General features: G+C 39.3%; 1 protein-coding gene across 1 annotated transcript in view; it reads left to right on the top strand.

Annotated features, from left to right (window-relative positions):
- Positions 1-21,048, top strand: part of ABHD17C (abhydrolase domain containing 17C, depalmitoylase) — a 30,531-nt gene that overhangs the window by 1,674 nt on the left and 7,809 nt on the right. The window lies entirely within an intron of this gene.

Here is a 21,048-nt window from a genome sequence, read left to right on the forward strand (position 1 = left end):
CGCTGTCTGCTGCTGCTTAGGGGTAACCCAGGTGAGCCAAAGCCTTGGCTGGATTTGGCAGTAGCCTGGGCTGGTGCTTACCAAGAGACCGCTGGTGTTCTGTGGTGTGTCTGGGATTTCGCACAAGCTCGTGCGACAGAGACTTCTCTTTTCTCTTTCGGCAACTGAACAACTGTTACCCAATGGGTTAGGGTAGTGGGGTGGAAGGAAGAAGTGTTGACAGGTGGAAGTAGAGCTGGGGATCCTGCCAGGAGGAGATGCCGAAGTAAGTGGCATCCGAAAGGATGGAACAGCAGTGAGAAGGCACTGGCAAGGTGGCGTGGCCAGTAGGAATAGGGAGCCCTTGGCTTCTAGGAAATCCTGGGCAGGGCTGTTGCTTCTGGCTGCTTCCCACAGTTGATTGGCATCCCTGGGCCTCTGTTGCTTCTTCTGTCTACAGAAACCGTGAGCCGCTTTTGCTGTTGCATAAGCAGTTCTTAAAGTAGGGCCTTGCAGAACATACCCTGAAAGAGAGAGCTTTAAAAAGCTTAAAATTTTGCAGTAGGGCAAGAGAAAAGAACGGTGAACACTTTCTTTTCTTGGCCCAGGGATTGTGTAGATGAACTTGGCTTACGTGAAATGAGTATTTAGTGTCTTAGGGATACGTGCCAGCTTCAAAAATAGTGACAGGAGTTGTTACTAATTTAGATAATTGGCTTTTCAAGGATCTGGGGATTGGTCAGTCGTGGAGTCCAAATGGCTTTTGACATTGGTCTGCCCAAGTCAAGCTAAGAACGTGGGAGAGAAAGGTGTAGGGGGAAGTTACCCTTTTGTGGCATGTGTTCTGTCTATTAAGTGAACAAACCAAGATTCTGGGTTCATTTTCCAGGACTCTCTCTCAAAAAATCCAACCAACCAAACAAACAAAAAAACCCCCACCCCCCAAAAACAACCCTTCAAAAAAACCCCAAAACAAAACAAACACCACCCCCTACCACCCCTCCCAAAACTAAAATCTAGAAGTTTTACTTGACTAGAAAGAGTATGGGTTTATATACATAAATAATTTTGGTATGCTGTATGCAGAATAAATTATTAAATACCACTATTTTGCATATGGATGGCGTAAATAATGTTTAAGGGATGAAAAGTGCTATGTCTAAGCCAAGCCTAGTTAATGCTTGTCCTTCAGTTGCTGTGTTTTCTGTTTCACTAAATGCTTAGTTGATGATATTTTTTCATGAAAGCCTTCTAGAGCTCTGAAAAGATGCTTCACATCTGCCTGGAAGTGCTCCTGTCTTGACAGGCATTTAGTACATGTTTAAGATCTACGTAGATAGAGAAACAAGGGGTTCTACACTTCAGTCTTTGAGAAGCCTGACCAAGTAGATGATGCCAACATATCTCTACCTTGCTCTGAGAGGATTGGGTGCTTTTATATAAACTGTGAATGGAGAAGTATATAGTTTTCCATTAGAGTCCTTTCTGTGGTTTATGTAAGATCTAGGTTCTGCTTTCCCCCTTAAATTGAGGGGTTGAAATTTGCCAGCTCTTACTTTGCCATGTTTGAAAATCCCACATCTTAGTGCTACCTTGAGAGTACTGTTAGAGTAGTTGTGTTATCATTCGTTAGATTTTTTTGGGAGCCACAGGAAATACTGCAGTATTTTCGGTGCCCAGTAAAAAAAAGTGTAAGCTTAAAAAAAATAAGATTCTGTCTATTGACAGGTGACTGTCAGATATGAGGCAAAGCAATAATCTTTCTGCTGATGGATTCTCGAAGCGGTAGTGTGAACTTTAGGAGACTGATCATTTCTTAGCCCCTTTTAATAAGTCCAAGTGGCTCACAATTAAGTGAAATATTCTGCTGTAAAAATACAAGTCTGCCCCTTGAGGGAAAGTGTCATATCATACCATTTCTGCTGCAGCAGTTCATTGGTAGCTTTCAAGAGTTTGTGTATGCTTTCATTCTTAATGCAAATTCCTGACGTTTGGCCTGTAGTCATATGGCAGTGAACTGTAATGCAAAGTTAAAAGTGAAGCCTTAAAATAAGAGGTTCTCTATGCCATCGAAAGCATTTAGTCATCTGTGCTAAGTTCTGTGGGAAGCTGCTGCTCTTCTGAATCTAGCAGGCGTTCCACCTGGCAGCAGAAGGGAATCATCAAAATGCTGGAAGTCCGATTCTTTCTTTTCTCTTTTTCTTTAAATTGTGCCTTTGAAGTACCACTGATACCTGGCGAAAAGAAGTTTTTCTGTGTATTTTGAAAGTTAAAAGAATTAACCCTACACTTGGATGAAACAGATTTCTGCCAAATTTTAGAAATGATGGTGAGCTGGATGTGGTTGCAAACATGGCTGCGAAGTCTGACTGTATATTTTTTCAAGGTACTGCAAGTGGATCTTGTTATTACATGCATATTTAGGTATCAAACTTTACATAACTTAATTGTAAAACTATCTTGTAAACAGTGGATGAAAGAGTCATCAATTTTTTTGTTCGGTTTCAATTATCAGCCTGTCTTTGGAAAATCAGTGTCAACTATTCTTTGTTCTTTTAGTCTTTATAAAGGTTAACTTATCTTCCTTAACTCTAATTAAATGAGCCTATCTTCTCATGAATAAAATATACTCTTAAGTGATAATTTTAGTAATTAGTAAGTTTGAATGCTAACTGTCTTTCAGCCCAGGTAAAGGTGTTGACTTCATTCCCTTGAAATGAGTTCTTATAGATGTTCCTTCAGAGGTCTGACTGTAGCATTGGTTGCTCTAGGTCCAATGTTGAGTATTAATCAGTAATTAATTTGGCCTTTCACGTGTGTCTGTTTCCACTTGATTAACGTATTTCCATCTGGCATCTAAATATTTCTCAAAAAGAATCTTCTGTTTATTGCTTCAGGTGACGTTTTTTCTGAGTGTTTTATTGTAGGCAAGTTGGTCTGTTTCTGTTCCGTTTGTTCCAGAACCATATGGAAGAGAAGCCTTATCTGACTCCTCTCTCGTGGTCCGTACAGTTTCAAGTTACTGCTTTTTATTCAGATGTGCTTAACTCTTAGCCTAATATCTGAGTGACTTAAGTACAACATCTGCACAGAAGGACTTGATTGTCATCTTCCTCCCCCCCTTTCCTGAATTCCACATGGGAAGGTTAAACTTTCTAACACTTCTACATTAAGACAATGTACAGTGCTTAAAAACAGGATACACGCTTAGGGTTTGGGTACAGTGCTTAAGCACAAAACCATGACTGCTTTGTTGATTGCTTGCTATTTATATTAAAATCAATTTGTATGTTCTTTAAAAATTTGGAGATTTGTGAAATGTTTTAAAACCTCAGTCCAATAAAAGAAGGTACTTTTTCCCCCTTTCTCTGCTGCTGTAGTAATTAAAGAGGAGAACCTGTTAGTGTATCTCTTAAATATTGAAAGGAGGTGAAGAAGGAGTAGTTAATAAATAGTTTAGAAAAGCTGTTCTTGTTGCACTTAACAAAATACATCTTGACATTTTTTTATGGTGCACAGTATAAACTAGCGTCCTTTGTTTCTATTTAAGCTTTTGCTAAATGACAGATGTTACTGTAATGTTTAAATCCTTCATTCTCAGCACATGCACAGTTGAGCTTGTCTTTCAGTTCATAGGAGAGCGCCGGTTCACTTCCATTTTTCATTATGCTTCTTGGTCAATATGGGATGATGGAAGGAATTGAATTGTGAAATGGTATAGTAAAATGCAAGGGCTTTTGATCAGTGCATAGCAGATAGTTTAAAGTGGTTTTTTTAAAGCTTTTTCCCCCAATGTAATTTAGAGAAATCCCCCAAAACCTTTTATTATATGGGAATTTTGTTATTTGTAGTGCTGATGGTCAGTCTCCCCTTATTGCTGTTTCCTTTGCAGGAGTTGGTGGAAAAGTGTTACTTTTCATTTGCATAAAATTAGGAAACTCACCTAATTGGATTAGCCTGGAGCGATAGCTAATCTTCGGAGGTTGTGTCAGTTTAGTTTGTCTCCATTTGGATTTGCTGAAGTGGTTACAGCTTTCTAGGTGAATAATAGCTTCAGGGTTTTTTACCTTGATTTATCAAAAGAGTTAATTTAAACTTTAATTTTCTTTGCAGCAGAATCTTCTTTCACTAGCACTGTGTTTCTGTGCGTGATCTAACCTGAGTTCTTTAGATTGAATACTTAGAGGTTTTGATAAAAGGTTACCAACTAAATTCCTGACATGGCCAAAGGCAGTGCTTGGTGGAGTCATGATAACTAGTCCTGGAGTAATAGAGATTCCCTTGTTCATGGTGCGTCACGTAGTAGATTATTCTGTCATTGACTTTAATAGGGTTTTTTCCGCTTCCAGTTTTTGCATAATATCGGTATGATGTGTGCAAAGCATTATTTAAAGAGACTATTCTCTAAAACTTAACTTATTCTACCTGCCATGGTCAGTACTTCACAAAAAAACGCATACAACTTTGTTCAGAAATAGAATCACACCGAACAGTCTCCCATTCTTGTCTGTGCAGTGAGCAGAGACTAATTCAGATGATGAGCATCGCAGGGACAAATACCAACAACTGTTCAAAACAGGTGCTCTGATGTTCAAAGTTATGCAAAATGTTTACTGAGCTTTGGCATCATATTACATAGTTTAGTCACCAAAGTAAAAGTAGTTTTGTTAAGTATTTTCCTATTTCTGTCAGGACTTCAAGATCAAAGCTTCTTTAAAAAAATCTTTTTTTTCACTGTCAAGAATATTTTGCAACTAGTGTTATTTGGGAATAAATATAAGCTGCCAAAGAGCCTTTGGCTAACTATATTTGTTATCCTGAGTGTAGACAGTCCTGAAATTCAGCTGCCTGAACTGGAGGTGTTCGCTTATGCTGCCGTACAAAGGTTGTAGGACCTGGGTCTCAACATTGTCAGAGCATTGAACGAGGTTTCTAGAGGAGCACACTGTTAAATCCTACATGCTGAAGTAACTGAAGGCTTCTGTCTGCTTTTTAGCGCTAAACTGCGTGAAGTGCGCAAGAAAGGAAGGGGAAAAGCTTGCCTTTCTCCCATTCAGGATAGCAAAGCGTGTCACCTTTTGAGACTGAGCTGATGGTTGTTACACAGTGGCTGTTTGACCTGTGGATTTGTTCAGGTTGTTCTTAACTCTTAAACTGGGGTATAACCTGGACTGTGTAAACCTCAGTGGTTTTACTCTGAAGCCAGGGTCAATCTCCAGTCCATTGCAACCTCAAAACTAAAAATCTGTCCAAAATTCAGGTTTTATCCTCTGTTACTCTGCTATTTTGGAGTGTTTCTAAGTGCTGGGCTAAGTTTACACTAGCTTGTTCCTTGTGAACATCAGTAAAATGAACAAAGAATAAATAAAAAACCCAAAGCACAGTTAGCAATGCTGTCCAGGACTGTAGATACCTGTGTGTATAACAGGTGGAGAACATTTCAAGCTGTGCAAGTCTGCCAGCGACTGGTTTTGTGGGGAAAATGGATGCTTCTGGAGGAAATGGATATTTGTATTTCCATATTGAATGAAGAAAACGGGTTCTTTTTGGTTTTCTAGGGTTTTTTTGGTCCTGTGATGCTTCCTCATGTGGAGATAGACAAATACAAAGGCAATGCCAAGCAAGTAGCTGTTTGGAGCCCGAATGCATTTCATGGTTTGTTTTAATATGACATTTGCCTGGTGGAGAGGGCAATGGGATTATAGCAACTTCTAAACCTTGCCCCAAAACCACTTTTAAGCAAAATATTGAGAAATTAGTTCCTCAGTTGCATTTTTTTGTTGGCTTTAAAGCCAACAGTTTTAAAATTATGTAGCACTAATAAATTAAATGAACAAATAACAGCTCTTTTTCTTTTCCTAAAGCCAGTAATAAATTTAATTAATAACTGACATTTCCTTTTGCCATCCCTCCCAATTACAAATCAATTACAAGGCTGCATTGGAAGCAGTTGAAATAATTGGTGAAATAAGCTATGAATGTGTTGTACCTGACATGCTTGTACACATACAGGCTTGCTTTTGCCAGTTAGACCTTAAAACCAGCAGAAAATCTTTCTACCATTAGGAGATAGTTTTAGTTGCCTCTGCACTTGAGAGTAATTGAAGGCACTTATCTGTGTGCAAGATGAGGGATTCCTTGTGTTTTCTTGAATCTAGGAAAGGCACACCTTTACAATTTTTGAATGCTGGTGGCTCTTAAGTGTCACTTCGTGTTAATTGTAGTATACATTGACTGTTTCTCTTGATCTGAAACAAGTATTGTTTTTTGCCTAACTCTGAAATCCTGAGTTTGTATGGCCTAAAATAAAATAGGTGGACAAACTGCTTGTGTTCCCTAGAGTCAGTGGGTAGCAGATAACTGCAGATAACTGATGTTGCTTAGAGACTAGTACTTGTGAATTGAATATAAGGGGTTTCAGTGACCCGTTCGCTACTGCTCCATCTTGACTGTCCTGCTTTCCATTTTTTTAGATGAATGACTTACACTGGTCTTGTATACTCAGCCTGACATCTGATGAGGAAGCTGATTTTCATTCTTGCTTCTCAAACTGAGTGTTTTGTTGGTGTGGGGCTTTTAATGTGTCAGGTTCTGTGAGCAATGGAGGTGTGTGATTGTAAACCCAGGAAACTCTGTATGAACACAGAGGAACAAAGGTGCTTTTAATAGAGGCTAAGAATGTAGAATGGGGTGAATAGTGCATGGTGTATAAGGAACATCATTGCATTCTTTATTCCGAAGGCCAATTTGAGAAAAATGGGTTATTGTGGCATGTTTGCACATTAAGCTATGCTGCCTGCAAACAATCACAGAAAGGTGCAAACTTAGGCCAGTTGTATAATGGCAGTGTTATACTGGCATTATTTATATCCATATCTTTGTATTTTTTAACCACTATGTTACCTTTATAGAACAAAGCTTCTCCTATTGGCATTACACATTGTGGTTGGATTTGCTGACTGAGACCTAATAACACAAAGGCACAAAATTGTGCTGAACAGTAGGATCTGGCTCATTGCCCACCCACCTTCCCACCCTTGGTTTCATGTCTCCTGTTGAGCACATGCACGTTTTTGGAAAAATCCCTACAGTTGTGAAACAAACCTGCCATGTCTCGTCTTTCAAAAAGGGGAATTCCATGTGGGTTCACAAATGAAGAGTGATGTTGATGTGGAAGATGAGCTTTTAAGTTAGTATACTTGCCTCAAAGTTCAGAAGGAAAAGTTTAAATTAGAGATAATCTCAAAGCATTACCTCTGGGGTTTTTGTATTGCAGATTTATTAGAAAAACTTCATGTATGCTTTCCTGACTGTAATATTTGTTGGTACAGTCTCTTGAAATTCTTTCTAGATACACCTTTCAAGGTGAAAATGCTTTTTTTAACTGTTAATTTGAAATGAATTGTTGGTTTAGACAGTTTGGGGTAAGCATTTAGGAAGAGCTGTGTTACCATGCCTGATTAAAAAATCCCGCTTACATATAGAAAAGTTACTTTAAGACTCTTGTGAGCCTTGTTTATCAGCCAAGCCATGCTGCTGAAACAAGCTGCATACATTGGGGGCTGGCAAATAACCCTCCTCAAGGCATGCAGTGTCGGCTAGGAGCTCAAAGATTTTTAAAAAATATTTTTTCTACAGGACACTGCCAAGTTTCTTAAGATCCCAGTATGTTAAACCAGTGAAATTTTAACTTTGTGAAGTGGCATGGCCGTTTCTTTTTGTGTGCAGCAAATGAACAGCTATGGAGTAATGGTTAATGGGATCCAACAAGCCTGAAAACTGAGAGCAGCTTCAGCATGTTTCTCAGGAAAGCACCCTTTAAATAATACGGCTTGAAATGTTTCCCTTATTAATAAGATTGTTTAGAAAGGGTTTTGCTCAGATCATGGGATCTTTCTGGACGTTCCTTGTCTTTGCTGACATTTAGTTAGCTTTGCTTAGGATGTTCTCATAGAACTTGAAAAACAGTGTTTAAGATCAGCAAAGAAGTGAAACCAGCTATATGTTTTTTTCCAGTGTGCAGATAAACTGGGATAAAGTTCAGATTATTTTATCATTATTCCATGAATGTTAATGGCTATTTATATAAATTAAACAAGCCACTTCGATTTAACTAATACACTATTCAATAAATTGCAAGCCTTAATTATATGCAAAATAAGAGAACCCAGCTGTAATATGGGGGTAGGCTTCTGTTAAGCTTTTTGCAACCAAAATGGTGTACGGAACCATCTACACTTTAAAGGAAATTTTGAGTAGTTAATTTGCTGCTTTAAGCACTGGACTGGTTGGTTTGTACAGATCTTGGTCTTTGTCCCACTTCTGTATAGTCTTCCCCAACATCTGATTAATTTATTTAGAGTAGGATGTTGGCTGTATGACAGCTTGGGGAAAGTGGCATCTTTCAAGAAAATGGCCTTGTTTTTGAAGCATGTTCTCCAGGACAAATTTACAAAACTCTTCTCCAAAGTGCTATTTGTTTTTTATAGCTTAATTTCTCACAAAAGTGTGTGTATATTTTGGTGTGTTGTGTTGGTTTTGTTGGTTTTTTTGTTTGTGGGGTTTTTTTTTGTGTTTTTTTTTTTTTTTTTAGTGAAGTAGCTGATTTGGTATCATATTTATTTAGGAGGTGTTCCCTGGAGAATTCTTACATTGAGGGAGCTGGTCAAGAGCCAGCCTATCTCCGCCTTCCCCCAAGACTGGAATGTACCTCACCTTGCATATTAAGTTGTACTACACATTTTCTTCATAGTATTTCTTGTTGTTCTCTACTGTGAAAACCTTGTCTATTTTTCTAGTAAAGCATGGGTTTTAATGTGTCTTAAAAATACTACAGAAAAAGTTTGTGTTCCAGTCTGAGTACTGGCATCTTGGCAAGTTTAACCAAGTACCAGTGTTGTAGAAAGAGGTGGGGCAGTTTCAGCTACAGTTTTGCTATTTATATGCATACTATTTCGTGAACATGTAACCTTTGCCTCAGATTGATTAATAAGTACACTGTGAGTTAGCATATATTGCAGGCATCTCTTTCTGATGCAAGAAGTACCCTTTCAGAGGAGCCAGTACTGTAGTTTAAGATACTAAGTGGTGGTTTAACCTTAAGTCTGACCAGTATGCCTAGAAGGTTTTGGCTTTTGCTGAACCTCTGCCAGCTTCCAAACTTCTCTTTCTTGGATACAAAACCCTCTGCCTTCTCCCTTGAGCTCTTGCTAATTATTCCTGTAGTGTGATGTTCGCTTCTAAAGCCCCCTGTGCATAAAACCAGTACTAGTTCTTTATCCTGTTTTTGAAATTTATACCAAAAAATCATTCTGATAATGCAGGTACTATCTGCAAAGATACACAGGCACAAATATAGTTGTCTTTTTAAAAAATAATTATTTTGATTTGTATTTGCGTTAACAACTAACAAAGATGTTGGAATGTACTTGAATGTAACTTGGATCTGAATTCTTGATGCGAAAGGTAAGATTGTCATAAATCCTCAGTGTTCACTCTGTTTTGTAGAGGGTTGTAAGGTTCCCTTAGTTTACTGAGTTCTTTTCTGTCCTGAGACTAAGCAAACTGGTGCCAAATACACCACCCTTCCAAACTGGATGCCCCTCTGTCAGAGCTGATCTGAGATCTGTAGACTGTTTTGCTTAGAGCACTGGACAGACACTATTGAGATAAATAAGATCTGGCACCTTCCAGTTATTTCAGGAAATTACTCTTTCCACTCCAAAATCCACTTTAGTAATTAATGCACATGATGAGGAACATTAAACCTGAGGATCTTGGATGATTCTTAGCTGGATACAGTTCTAAACTTGTTGTATTTCAGCAGCAGGAGAAACTGAACTAAAGATTGTTAGTCTCTTTGGTTGGACATTGGCTGCAATTTTCTGTTTTGTTGGGGGTTTTTTTATTATTATGAAGTGAATGTTGATTTGAAATAAAGGAAGCGATGTAGCTTAAACTTGGCTAATTTTATTATTGAGATGTTGAGGGGAGAGCAGGAACTTGGTTTAGCAGACGTTCTTTATCATTTGTTACTCTGCTTTTCTTCCTTCCACTATTCCCCGTGCTTCAGGGTGACAGTCTGATGTGAACTATGTTCTTTCCTGCTCTTCACTGTAAAACTGATCAGACTTCCTCTTCAAGTTTGTTTGTTTGTTTGTTTGTTTTTTGGGGGGGGAATGTGTTGGGTTTTTTTTTGTTTTTAATTCTCATTAGATAGTTCTGTTTTGCCTCTGTCCTGGAAGCTTTGTGGTACTAAGAGAAAAGAAAACTCTATTAATTTGTAAAATGAAACTGTGTGCAGAGCTAAATATGAAAAATGTGTGTTGCGTGAGAACTGCTAATAACTAAAAGTGCGTGTGTTGTGAAATGGTGAATGGAGAAAATCTACATAACCAAAATGTTACTACAAATTGGCATTTGGCCATAATGTGGATGTTAATACACCTACTTTTCCAAGTACTACACTGTTATCTGTTATTGCAAAAATAGAAACTCCAACAGTACAAGACTTCTTTATGCTATGCTGGTTTATTGGTAGGCAGTTAAGTGCCAGTGTGGCATGTACTGGAATTACTAAGGTTTTTTTCCTGCATAACCAGTTGTTCCCTGGTGATACCGCAATCAAGTAGGGAGCCTGCTTGCTTTACGAGGACTGTATCACAGTTGGAGGCAAATAGGATGCTGAGTAACATCAGGAGGCTGCTTCTCTTAACTTATTTATTAATTTTCTAAGATGCATCTGCAGGTCAGTTTCTACCTTTAGCATCAGCTGAAATAATGCACTTAAGTGATTGCATTAACAGTTGTCCTCAATGCACTGCTAGGTACTTCTGCTTCTTGTGGCTGTTAATTGGTAAGCATAATTTTTGAGGGGAAAAAAAGTTAACCACCAAAAAACCTACAAAAGCAATTTGCCTTGCTAACTAGGTACGTTGACGGAAAACAAAGCATGCAAGTATGCTGTTTGACCATCATTAAAACCTCTTTATTTGTGCAATCTGGGCAAAATGTCTTATACTCCATAGAAGCTCGGATGATCCCAGATAAGATAGCTGAATAAGCTGAGCAAGTATATATGACCTGGTTTCAGGACTGAATTTTCTGATGTGAGTTTAAGAAAGTCAAGAAAGTTGGTACTTTTCTAAATGTACAGATGTACTGTTCCCATTTCTTAGATTAACATTTGTTACTTTAGAATAGATAAAACTTACTGATACTTAATGGTTTCACATAAAATTAAATGCAGATACTGTTTCTGTAATGATTTATTTTGGGTGCGGTCTTTTCAAGTTCCTGGAGAGCACAAGGCATGCTTCATGAGCACATCCACCAAACGAGAGAAACTTTGATTCTGTGCTGAAGTTTATTGTTCACAATTCTAAGTAGTATTTACTGGGAGAAGGGAGGAAGGATTTTGACCCTGGGTTCGTGATGATCAAGGCTCTGGCTAGGAAATCTGATTTTTAAGCTCTGAACTAGTTGTCTGTGGTTTGCTGGTTTAGAACATCTGGTGCTGTTAATCCTGGTGATTGCTATATATTTTTTAATCATCTTAGCTTTGTATTGACTGTTACTGGGGCCTGAACACTCATTGTGCTAAAAGTTCATTAAAGGAGCATGTGCAAGAGGAAAACAAAGTGTAAAACAGTGCAGGTTTAAATATTGGCTTGATAACATACAGATTTTGTGGAGCCACAGATGTTTAATCCTAGTAGAGTCAAGTCAGCCCATATTTGAGCAACAGGAATGGAAGAACTTGAGGATGCTTAGGAAGAAAGGAACTGATGAGTCGGATTTAAAAGTCAGTGCCAGTATAAAAATGACACAGAGAAAGAACACTCAGCTTGTCTTGTTTTCTGCAAAGATGCTGGAAGAATCTTTTCTAGTAATAGATTGCTTTCATGAAACGAGTGTCTTCTGTTTGACAGTTGTCACTTGGTATTTGTTGGAATATTTAGCAAATCTAGCTGAAAATGGATAATTGAGTGAAGGCAGGAGAGACTCATCGGGAGAGTAGTGTTTCTCTGTGAGGCTGTGAATTTGCCAGTTCTTTGACAGCAGATGCTTAAGTGCATAAAGCGCAGTGTTTGGAGCAGTTACAAAATTGGTATGTGTTTTCTCCACTTATCTGAGGGGGTGAGGGGGAAGAATAGAGGTTACGTGTCACTTAACCAAGCAGGATTTACTCCTATTTATGGCTCACAAGACAAGTCAGTGCAGAGGAAATGCCTATTATTTTGATTTTTAAATCCAAAGGAGATACTGCCTTTCTTTGAATCTGTGGAAATGGTTAGAGTAATGTGAAGATATGTGAAATACTTCCAGAGAATTAAAAGGACTATCCAAGCAGGGTGTGTGGTCTCCTGGATAACACAGGCCATGACGCTTCTTCAGTTGACTTCTGCATAAGCTCTTCAGTGTTTATGAGATGGTGCATATCCTTGAGAGAAGCCCATTCTTATTAAATAACTTTGTTCTTCTACAGTGCTTGAGCATATTAATGTAAGTTTATAAAGGAAAGAGAAATCCTACTGCCAGCTGAGTCATCTTGATATAATGCTGGCTGATAAAATATTCATATACTGGGGACAGATGCATTCATCTGCAGTCCGTTCTTTTTAGGAATATTAGTCCGGTTCATTGGTACTAATCCCTTTTGTATCAGGACCTTTCTGTCATTCTTGTACTGCATTCTGCCTTTCTGTCCTCTCATCCCTTTCCTATCAGAGACTCTCAAGTCGCTGCCAGAGCTATAGTAATGCTTCTGGATGGGTAAAATGCCGCACCTAGTTTGCTTGTGTACTTGCAAGGCCTTTTCCATTCCAGCTCCCATCTTGGACTCTGGCTCTGGTGCTCTGTGGGAGAGACTGCATTCAGATTTCCAGGGATCTTTGAAAAACAGTGTGAAAATGGCTTTAACTTGGTCTGCTGTAATAGGATTTCAGATACAAGCACCTGCTGTTTGTTGAGAAGGTTCAACTTTTTCTTTGTTCTCCTCTGCTAGCATTATGGGGATAATACTTGAATCTTTTTTTGTTTTATCAGCCTATTTTCTGGATGTAGTTAAAATTCTCTGTAAGTGACATAAGGAAGGTGCTGTATCAATGCCACATATTTCACATATAATGGGTTGTAAGATATATCAAAGAATCGTACCAAAACTAGTCATTTAATGCTGTTAATCTTTGAAAATGTGAGGTTCTTTGTAAAACCTGTAGATGAAATAGCTTTTACTTAGAGACTGAAATGTAAATGAAATTACATAAAATAGGCAGAAGAGAATGCAAGAATAGGAAAAAAACCCAAACACCAGCAGAACCAAACAAATCACAAAACAGAAACCATACCTCCAAAAGAAAAAGCTAATTAGTTGAATTAAAGCAGTGGTGGGACTAGTTACCTGAGTAGGTCTAGGGTCAAGTGCTATAGGTATCCACATTTGAGTGGTCTGCTTTGGATTTGTTTTTTTCATCTGGCCTTCCTAATATTATTCTCCAAAGGATTAATTCCAGTTTAGCAAATCACTTAATTGTTTAAATGCTCTAGAAAAATTGCCTTCAGCAGAATTTACGTCTGTTTTCATTTTAATATCCTTGGGCTCGGAATGCCTTTTTGTTAAGTTATAGTGCGTATAACCAGGTGTTGAAAAAAAAGAAGTATGAGATTTTAGGTGAGCTTTGCAGTTTGATTACAGTTTAGGGTTTAATCTTGTTTCATTATGTGCTTATACAGTAATAACTGTATTTTCAGAAACTACAACCTGATACATGTAAAGAACTCGTTTTTTAACTGGTTCCATTTCTTTTTGCCTTGACTGTTCCGTTTTGTACACCTCAGCAGTTGTTCCCTGCTTTGTGAGCAGCTGAGCTGTGCCTGGTGGAAGGGCAGAAATGCTGGAGACGGGTGGAGCCGGCAGCAGCTCCAGGAAAAGCCACTGCACTTTCTCAGATAACTAATCCCCAAGTCGTGAGTCAGAGGTTTAAGTCTTGCATAGGTGCAGCTCATGGCAATTAGTGTTGTGGCAGGATGGCCTTCAACTATCACATGGTGCTATAGGTATGTAGAGGTAAGGAAAATATATCAGAAAGCTGGTGGGGTTTTTTGGAAAGGAGTCAGGGTAAGAGCTGTGCTCAAGATGATCAGAGCACCTCTGACACATCAAACAGATTGGAGTACTAAAAGAGTAACACAGTGCTCCCGAACAAAAATGCTTTGAGAACTGCTGGAGGGCAGCAAGATTGTTTCCTCCAGGCTGGTGAAGCCTCAGCCTCCCAGTGCTGAGCCAAGGCTGGTGAGGGGGGTTACGTGATGGGCTTAGGAGCTGAGCCAGAATGCATTGGCTCTCAGAGTTTTCGGTCTTGGGAATAAGGCAAGGCTCTCCAGCTGGGCAGTAACTGAAATCTAAGAAACGGCTATGAAAGCACAAAACTTGTGGAGAACCATAACCAGTGTTAATATTTGCACTCAATTTTTTTTTAACGTTTCCTCAGGAATCGGTTTCTGTGTTAGTTGACACATACTTGTTTTAACTGAAGTCTTTATATTAAAAGATACTGTTTAGGTACATGGATATCATCAAATCTTTCTTCATAAAAACCCTCATAGGAGTACAGTTTTAGGGAGCAGTTTACCTCACTTTTTCAGCTTTTGAGTGTAGGATATCCAAAGTGGAAAACGCAGGCTTTTTGCAACAGTAAAAGGATTGTTGGAGTTTTAATACCATGTTGTTGCATGTTGTGAGGAGCATGCTCATCTGTCTTAGCTCTGCTGTGTTATAAAACACAGAGTATGATGTGTGCAACTGAAAGAAAAATACCACAGCAGGACAGAGATGAGATAGAAGCTGGGAGTGAAGATAATGAATTTCTCGCTCCAGAAGATACTATAGACTGAGCTGCTCTGTGAAAGTAGCAGAATTTTCTCTGCTGTCTCAGGTTATTTGAATGTAGCTCAGAGACTGGCCATATAGATTTTGTACACTGGTTACGGTAAAGAGTATATAATAGAATGTAGCTGACTGAGTTTTTGTGAATTATTGATGCTGTGGTCATGAAGATAGTTCTTAGTGGACAGTAAAGGTTTCCTGTCTTTGATAAATAAAGCTTAAGACTTCTGTATCCCATGTTTATTTGCTACAGAGCTTCTTAATTAAATGCAAAATACCTTGTTAAAGTTAACTCCAGTGCTCTAGTTTTAAAATAGCTGGAGTGAGAGATCATTTTAGTATACCATGTACCCATTGTGCCTTGGGACTAAATGGTGTAAATCAAGATTGCTCTAGGAAGGCACTCTGGGAGATGCAGGAAACTGAAGAGTAGAGGTGATGTGTGTATCTTCAAAACCATAACCTTGTGACAGAGATTCAGAACTCCAGTTGATTTCTGAGGCTGCTGAAGCAAAGAGAGCTCGGGGTGGGTGGGAATTACACTTTAATATATTCATATGTCTAAGTCCTATTTCCACTGTTACTAGCCTCTTGTATTTCAATTTACAGTGGTTTCTGATTGCACTTGCTCCTGTGATCAGGGAAATAAGATAAAACCCCCAACATCTAGGGGGGTTTATTTAAGCATTCATTTAGGAAAGTGCTCCCTCTCGTTGCCTGAATGCAGACTTGAGTATTGGAGTGTTATTCACCTGTTGCCATAAAATAGCGGAATGATAAAAGTTTGGAGTTCAAACAGAATTCTCAGCCACCAGTACTGGTTTTGTTTTGCTTGTTAGTGGCCTTCTTGCTAACTTGCGCTCAATACGAAAGAGTTAATGATTGTAGAGGCAGAGTTATGTTGTTGTCTTCTATCAGCATGCCCATGGCACAAATTCCTGCTTAAATTTCGATGCACATTTAATGAAAACTGTTTGCTCATTCCCTGCTATCCAGGGAAAAAAACAAAACCCTCAGTCAGGCAGAAGCAACTGTTCCAAATCTGTTTGTTGTTTATACATACAACTGCTAGTTCATGTGGTAGACAAATGAGCAACCTAACATAAACCGAACACCAAAATTGAGTATTCTGGGTTATTGTGGTGGTGAAAAGTCACGTTATAAATACAGTTGAGTTCTCAGTACAAGAGAAAACAAAGGAATGTTTACTTTGTAGCTCCTTAAATTAAAAAAAAAAATAAATCTGCTCTACAAGCACAGATTGCATATTTTCTGCCCATTCTGGCTTTTGTATCTCAGCATTTTGCCACTCTTCAGCTAGCTTGGAAGAGATTTCTTCCAGAGTGCAAGTTTGCAGAAGTTTTCTTTCCTGACTGATGATGCATACTACCTTTTTTTTTTTTTTTTTTTTTTTAATGCTCTTTCTTTCACTTCTCTTTTGACTCTTATTTCTGGAAAATGCTTGAAAAATCAGAATGGATGGACACAGTCTGATTGCAGTTGTCAAACTGTCTCTGCTGTGAGGTCATTAATATAAACGGTTGTGAGGACAGAGCCTGATTTATGAGTAACAGAAGACGGACCGCAGGCTGGACCCGCTGCCTGCCTGGTTACTTAACAGTGGCACAGCTGGGCTGGCGGTAGCGTGGTGCTAAGTTGGCTAAAAAATATGTGGTGCAAGGCAAGCAAGTGGAATTGCTGCCGTGGTGTGGCACGAATTTCACTCCGACAAAGTGGGAGTTGAAGGGGGGAGAAGGAACCTGCTTGTGGTGGTCAAGCTGGGGGGGGGGAAAAACAGGCGGAATAGGTTCACTGTTTGAGTGCTTGGTTTTGCCGAGCAGATTTACTTTGGTTCAGGAAGGTGTTTCTCATTTTGAAATATGACATCTTCAGGAGCCTATGTTCAAGGCAGATGAACACAAGGTAACTTAAGGTTGTATTTGAAAAAGGAGCAATATCTTAGAGGAACTAGTATTATTTAGATTTTATTAACCAAAAAAACCCCCAAACAAACCAAAAAAAACCCCGGAAAACAAACCACCCAACCTTCACCCCAAAACTACTCGTGTAGATTAGTATAATTCAGTGAATTTAAAATGTAATCACATTACAATTTGTACCAGCGAATGCTATGGAATAGCCTTCCTTTACCTACCCTGGTGGTTCAGGGAAACTTGCAGCGGCTTCACTACACAGCAGTGGGTAGATCGCCCGCCTTTGTCATGGTTGTTTGAGCTCACCGGTGATAGTTAATACCCTTGTTAGGACTTGGTTGAACTTTGAGCACAGTTATCAATATTTGATAACAGATCGCTGATTATCACAAGGCAGTAATCAGGGAGCGGTTGTAGTGATTCGTGCTTTGGTATAATTAAGTTACTGCAGTGCAAATCGTCATCCTAAGAAGTGCCTAGAAGTTGCTTCCACGTAATCCGTTTATTTATATGAAAAGAGCTGGTATATCGCTGGATTAGCACTACAGTCACGTAGTCCAGAAAGCCTTTAGTAGTGTAATATTTGCAAATGATGAACTTCCAAAACAGCCTTTAAGAGGACATTTTCAAGAGCCTTCGGTTCTGTAACTCCAGTGTTAGTTACCCTGTATTGATTAGCACTGGGATTTCTCCATACCGTAACAAAATGACTGCCTGGTGTGGCAGTAAAATAATAGAGATGTGAAACTGTGGCGGATTCCTTGATTAAATTTCTCTGGCAGCCATTGAAGTTATTTTGAGTGCGAACACATTTGTGGAATTACTTGTCTGCTCCTGTGACAGTGTGCTGGGATATATGCCAAAAAAATTATCTTTTTTGTGGCTTCATAAGCCAAAATACTATGCAAACTGTTTGGTTCTTGCTACAATGCAAATGTGAAGTCAAAGGGAGTCTGCTCTACCTGAACTTGAATCACATACTACTTGTAGGCTTGGATGGGAAGGAGACATCACATGATTTAAAGAATCAAGTGTCTATTTTGCTCAGTAAAACAGTGAAGAATTTTAGACCTGTATTTGTGTGAATTCAAGGAAACTGGGGTGAGAAACTGGCACACACGCTCTTGCTGTGTGCCAGGGTTTCCTGTGAATCTTGAAGTAATTCTGATTTTTCTCATTTGACAGTTGTTGTTATGGTTAACACCAAAAATCCTTAATCTAATGCCTTGCTCTCAATTTAGTGTTGGCATTTAGGCTGAAAATCTGCTGTAATTTCTGTGGTATTTTGGCCGACATGCTGGAGTGGTACTTGCTGAAGCACAACATTAGGTTCAGTGTTTTCTTCTGATACTGTAAATTACTTGTAATAATTTGTATTGACTGAACTTTTCTTGTTAAGGTTTTCTAACATAAACGTCTTACAACATAAGCTCTTGTTCAAGGTACACAATCTGCATCTGGGATTTTTACCAAATTGAGGATTTTTGGTTTTCTACCCCCAAAATCAGATTTTTAGATTCATATTAGATTAAATAGCCATTTATTTCTGAAAATGTTGATGCATATGTTGTGGAAGTATATAATGATGCTATAGAAAAAAAGCCTATCTATGTTTCTCAACAAGCAACCTAAATTTCTCTGGATTACAACGTTTAGAGATAATTTTGGAAAGGGAATGTGACAAATGGATTTGTATAAACAGGAAGAAACAGACTTGAATGATAGCCTATGAAGTTCTTATTATAACTTGAGGACATGTATGTTCTAGTAAGAATACCCTAAAAATCAGTATTTCCTCCAGATGTGGCATGGTGTGTGTTGTTCCTGATGTATGCTGGATTTTCTTTGTCTTGAAAATGAATTACTTCATTGTTGTTTCCCTTTAGGGGAGAGTGCCTAGTTTCAAACTCTTTCCCTGCAAGAATGCACAAGCTAGTTATGTTGTTTTCCTGGCCTCTTACCTTTATGTAGTGTGCTGTAAGGAAGAACTTGACCACCAGTAGCTGCCTTAGTTTAGTACCAGTTAAACCAGTAGGTCTCAAAGGCATTAAGAATAGTCCAAATGCTCTGCCTAGATAGTTACTGTGACAGGTTTTGAAAACTTTATTTGTTGCTGCTGCTATATCCATGCTGTTCTATATGCATTCCAGTTTAGGTAAGGTATATTGGGACAGCAAATATGAGAAAACTTCAAACCTGAAAATACTAGGTGTGGTTAACTTCACTGATTAAGTAAGCCTGAAAAAAGAACTGGCCTCATTAATGAATATGTATTTAGCACCTTTGAGGATTGGCACAGATGCTGTAACTTTGGCCATGAACATTGCAGGGCTTCAGCTGTGTGACACGTCTGTAGTCCCTGAAGCAACATTCCACTAGTGCTTTCAACTGAGTAAGGAGAGAGTAAAAATAGAATGGTAAACTTTCTGTCTGTATCACTCAAAGCTGAAGCCCTGGAGGGGAGGGGGAGGGAATCTGTATCTTATGCTCATAATTAAAGATGCTTCATGATAATACATAGTTTGTACATAGTGCTGTCAACCAGAAAGCTTTAAGTGCTTTACGAAGGTGATTGATACCATCTTCTGTGTTGTATGGGGCAACTGAGGAGGGACGTGGCCCAAGCCACAACCATACAGCTAAGCAGACAGAACTGAAGTAATTGTGTCCCATCCTCCCCTGCTGTACTCGGTGTCAGCAATATCCATAAACTGCTCTGTCCCACTGAGTTCTCTCATTACTCCGTGCAGGAGTAAGTAGAAGAGTCTGGGGTGTGGATTCTTAATAGCCAGCTTCTGTGCACATAGTTCATGCTAGCGCGAGGAGACCAGAATTGCTGGTAAGCCTGGTTTGTATAACTTGAGGCAGTAACACAGGGGGTGGCGGGGGGAAATCCTGTGTTACTATTAACTGGAGCGTGGGGGTGCCTTAGCTAGGCCTGGCCTGAACTGAGAAGTTGTAGGTGCAGATAGCCATAGTGCTTGTGAGGATAGCTGGTTTTTTCGGCACCCCTAAGAAATGTAATCCACATCATCTACCCGTGGGTTATTGACTAGACTGGAGGCTTTTGCCACCTGGTAAGCGTTTGTGGGTAAGGGGGAGCAGAAATTCTTGCATCATTTTAAACGGCAGTAGCTTTGCACTTCTCAATAATTGACTTCCCTTGGGGGGGGGGGGGGGGGAAGCATACCTGCCTTTTTCCCCCTAATTCTCCCCCTCCCCCCCACCCCTTGTCAAATCAGCATTTCACATATGCCCACGGTAACTGTTCGAATTGCCTCCTACTTTGCTTTTGGTGAAGGCTGGTTTCCCCGCTGCAGTGTTGCCTTGCTAGTTTTGAACTCTGTGATAGACTCCATAGGAGAAGTGCAGGAGCACACCCAGAAATTTCACTTGGGTCTCCGCTCTGTCGGATGGAGCTCTGTTGCCACAGAGACCAAAGCTTGTGTGTTTCAAGGAAGATATTTTTAGGAGCTGCTGTTTAGCTGGTGGAATGACTTTCTTCCTTAATAGGGAGAGCAGATTGTAACAGTATTCCTCTTTGCTCACAATCTCTTTTGCCTTTTTCTATCACCTTCTTTCCTTTATAATATGTCCCTTAGTTTCTCTTTCATTGCCACCTATCCGTACCTGCTCTTTTCCCATTTCACTTTCTGTATCTCTGTTCCTGTTGCACAAGAATCAGATACCACAAGGGATTTTGCAGAGTGGGGAAGGGACCCAGTCCCTTTGCATAAAGGATACTGTATTTTAAAAATAAAATCCCCAGGTCATTTTGTACCTCAGTTGAACAGTGCTTGCTGAGTCACCAGCATTTGCAAAGACGCAGAGTATCACAGAGCCAGTCTCTGGCCTTCAGCTCCAAGAAGCTTGTGCATGTCAATTATTCATGGCCCTTGCTTATGAGTTGTCATATGTCCTTTGGCCTTGCAATAAATACATTTTACACATAGCTGTTTCTGCTGATGTTTGCGGTAAGCTTGATGTCTCACTGTCTGATTGATGGCCTTATGGTAAAGGGCTTCAAAGGAGAAGAGTTACTGTAACAGATTTACATCTTGGAAAGTTGGACTGTCCCTAACTAAAACAGTCCCAGAGATTCTTTTAGTTGTCAGTCAGCAGGAATACGAAGTAGAAAAGACATTTGACCTCATGGCAGGCTACAAGTGCACTAAGTCAGGTTCCTAATACCCTTCTGTGATTTCTTTTTTGTCAAAATTGTCACGTTGCCTTTCTGTGGAGTTAGGT

Source organism: Falco cherrug, chromosome 7, assembly GCF_023634085.1.
Source record: "Falco cherrug isolate bFalChe1 chromosome 7, bFalChe1.pri, whole genome shotgun sequence".
NCBI classification, from domain to species: domain Eukaryota; kingdom Metazoa; phylum Chordata; class Aves; order Falconiformes; family Falconidae; genus Falco; species Falco cherrug.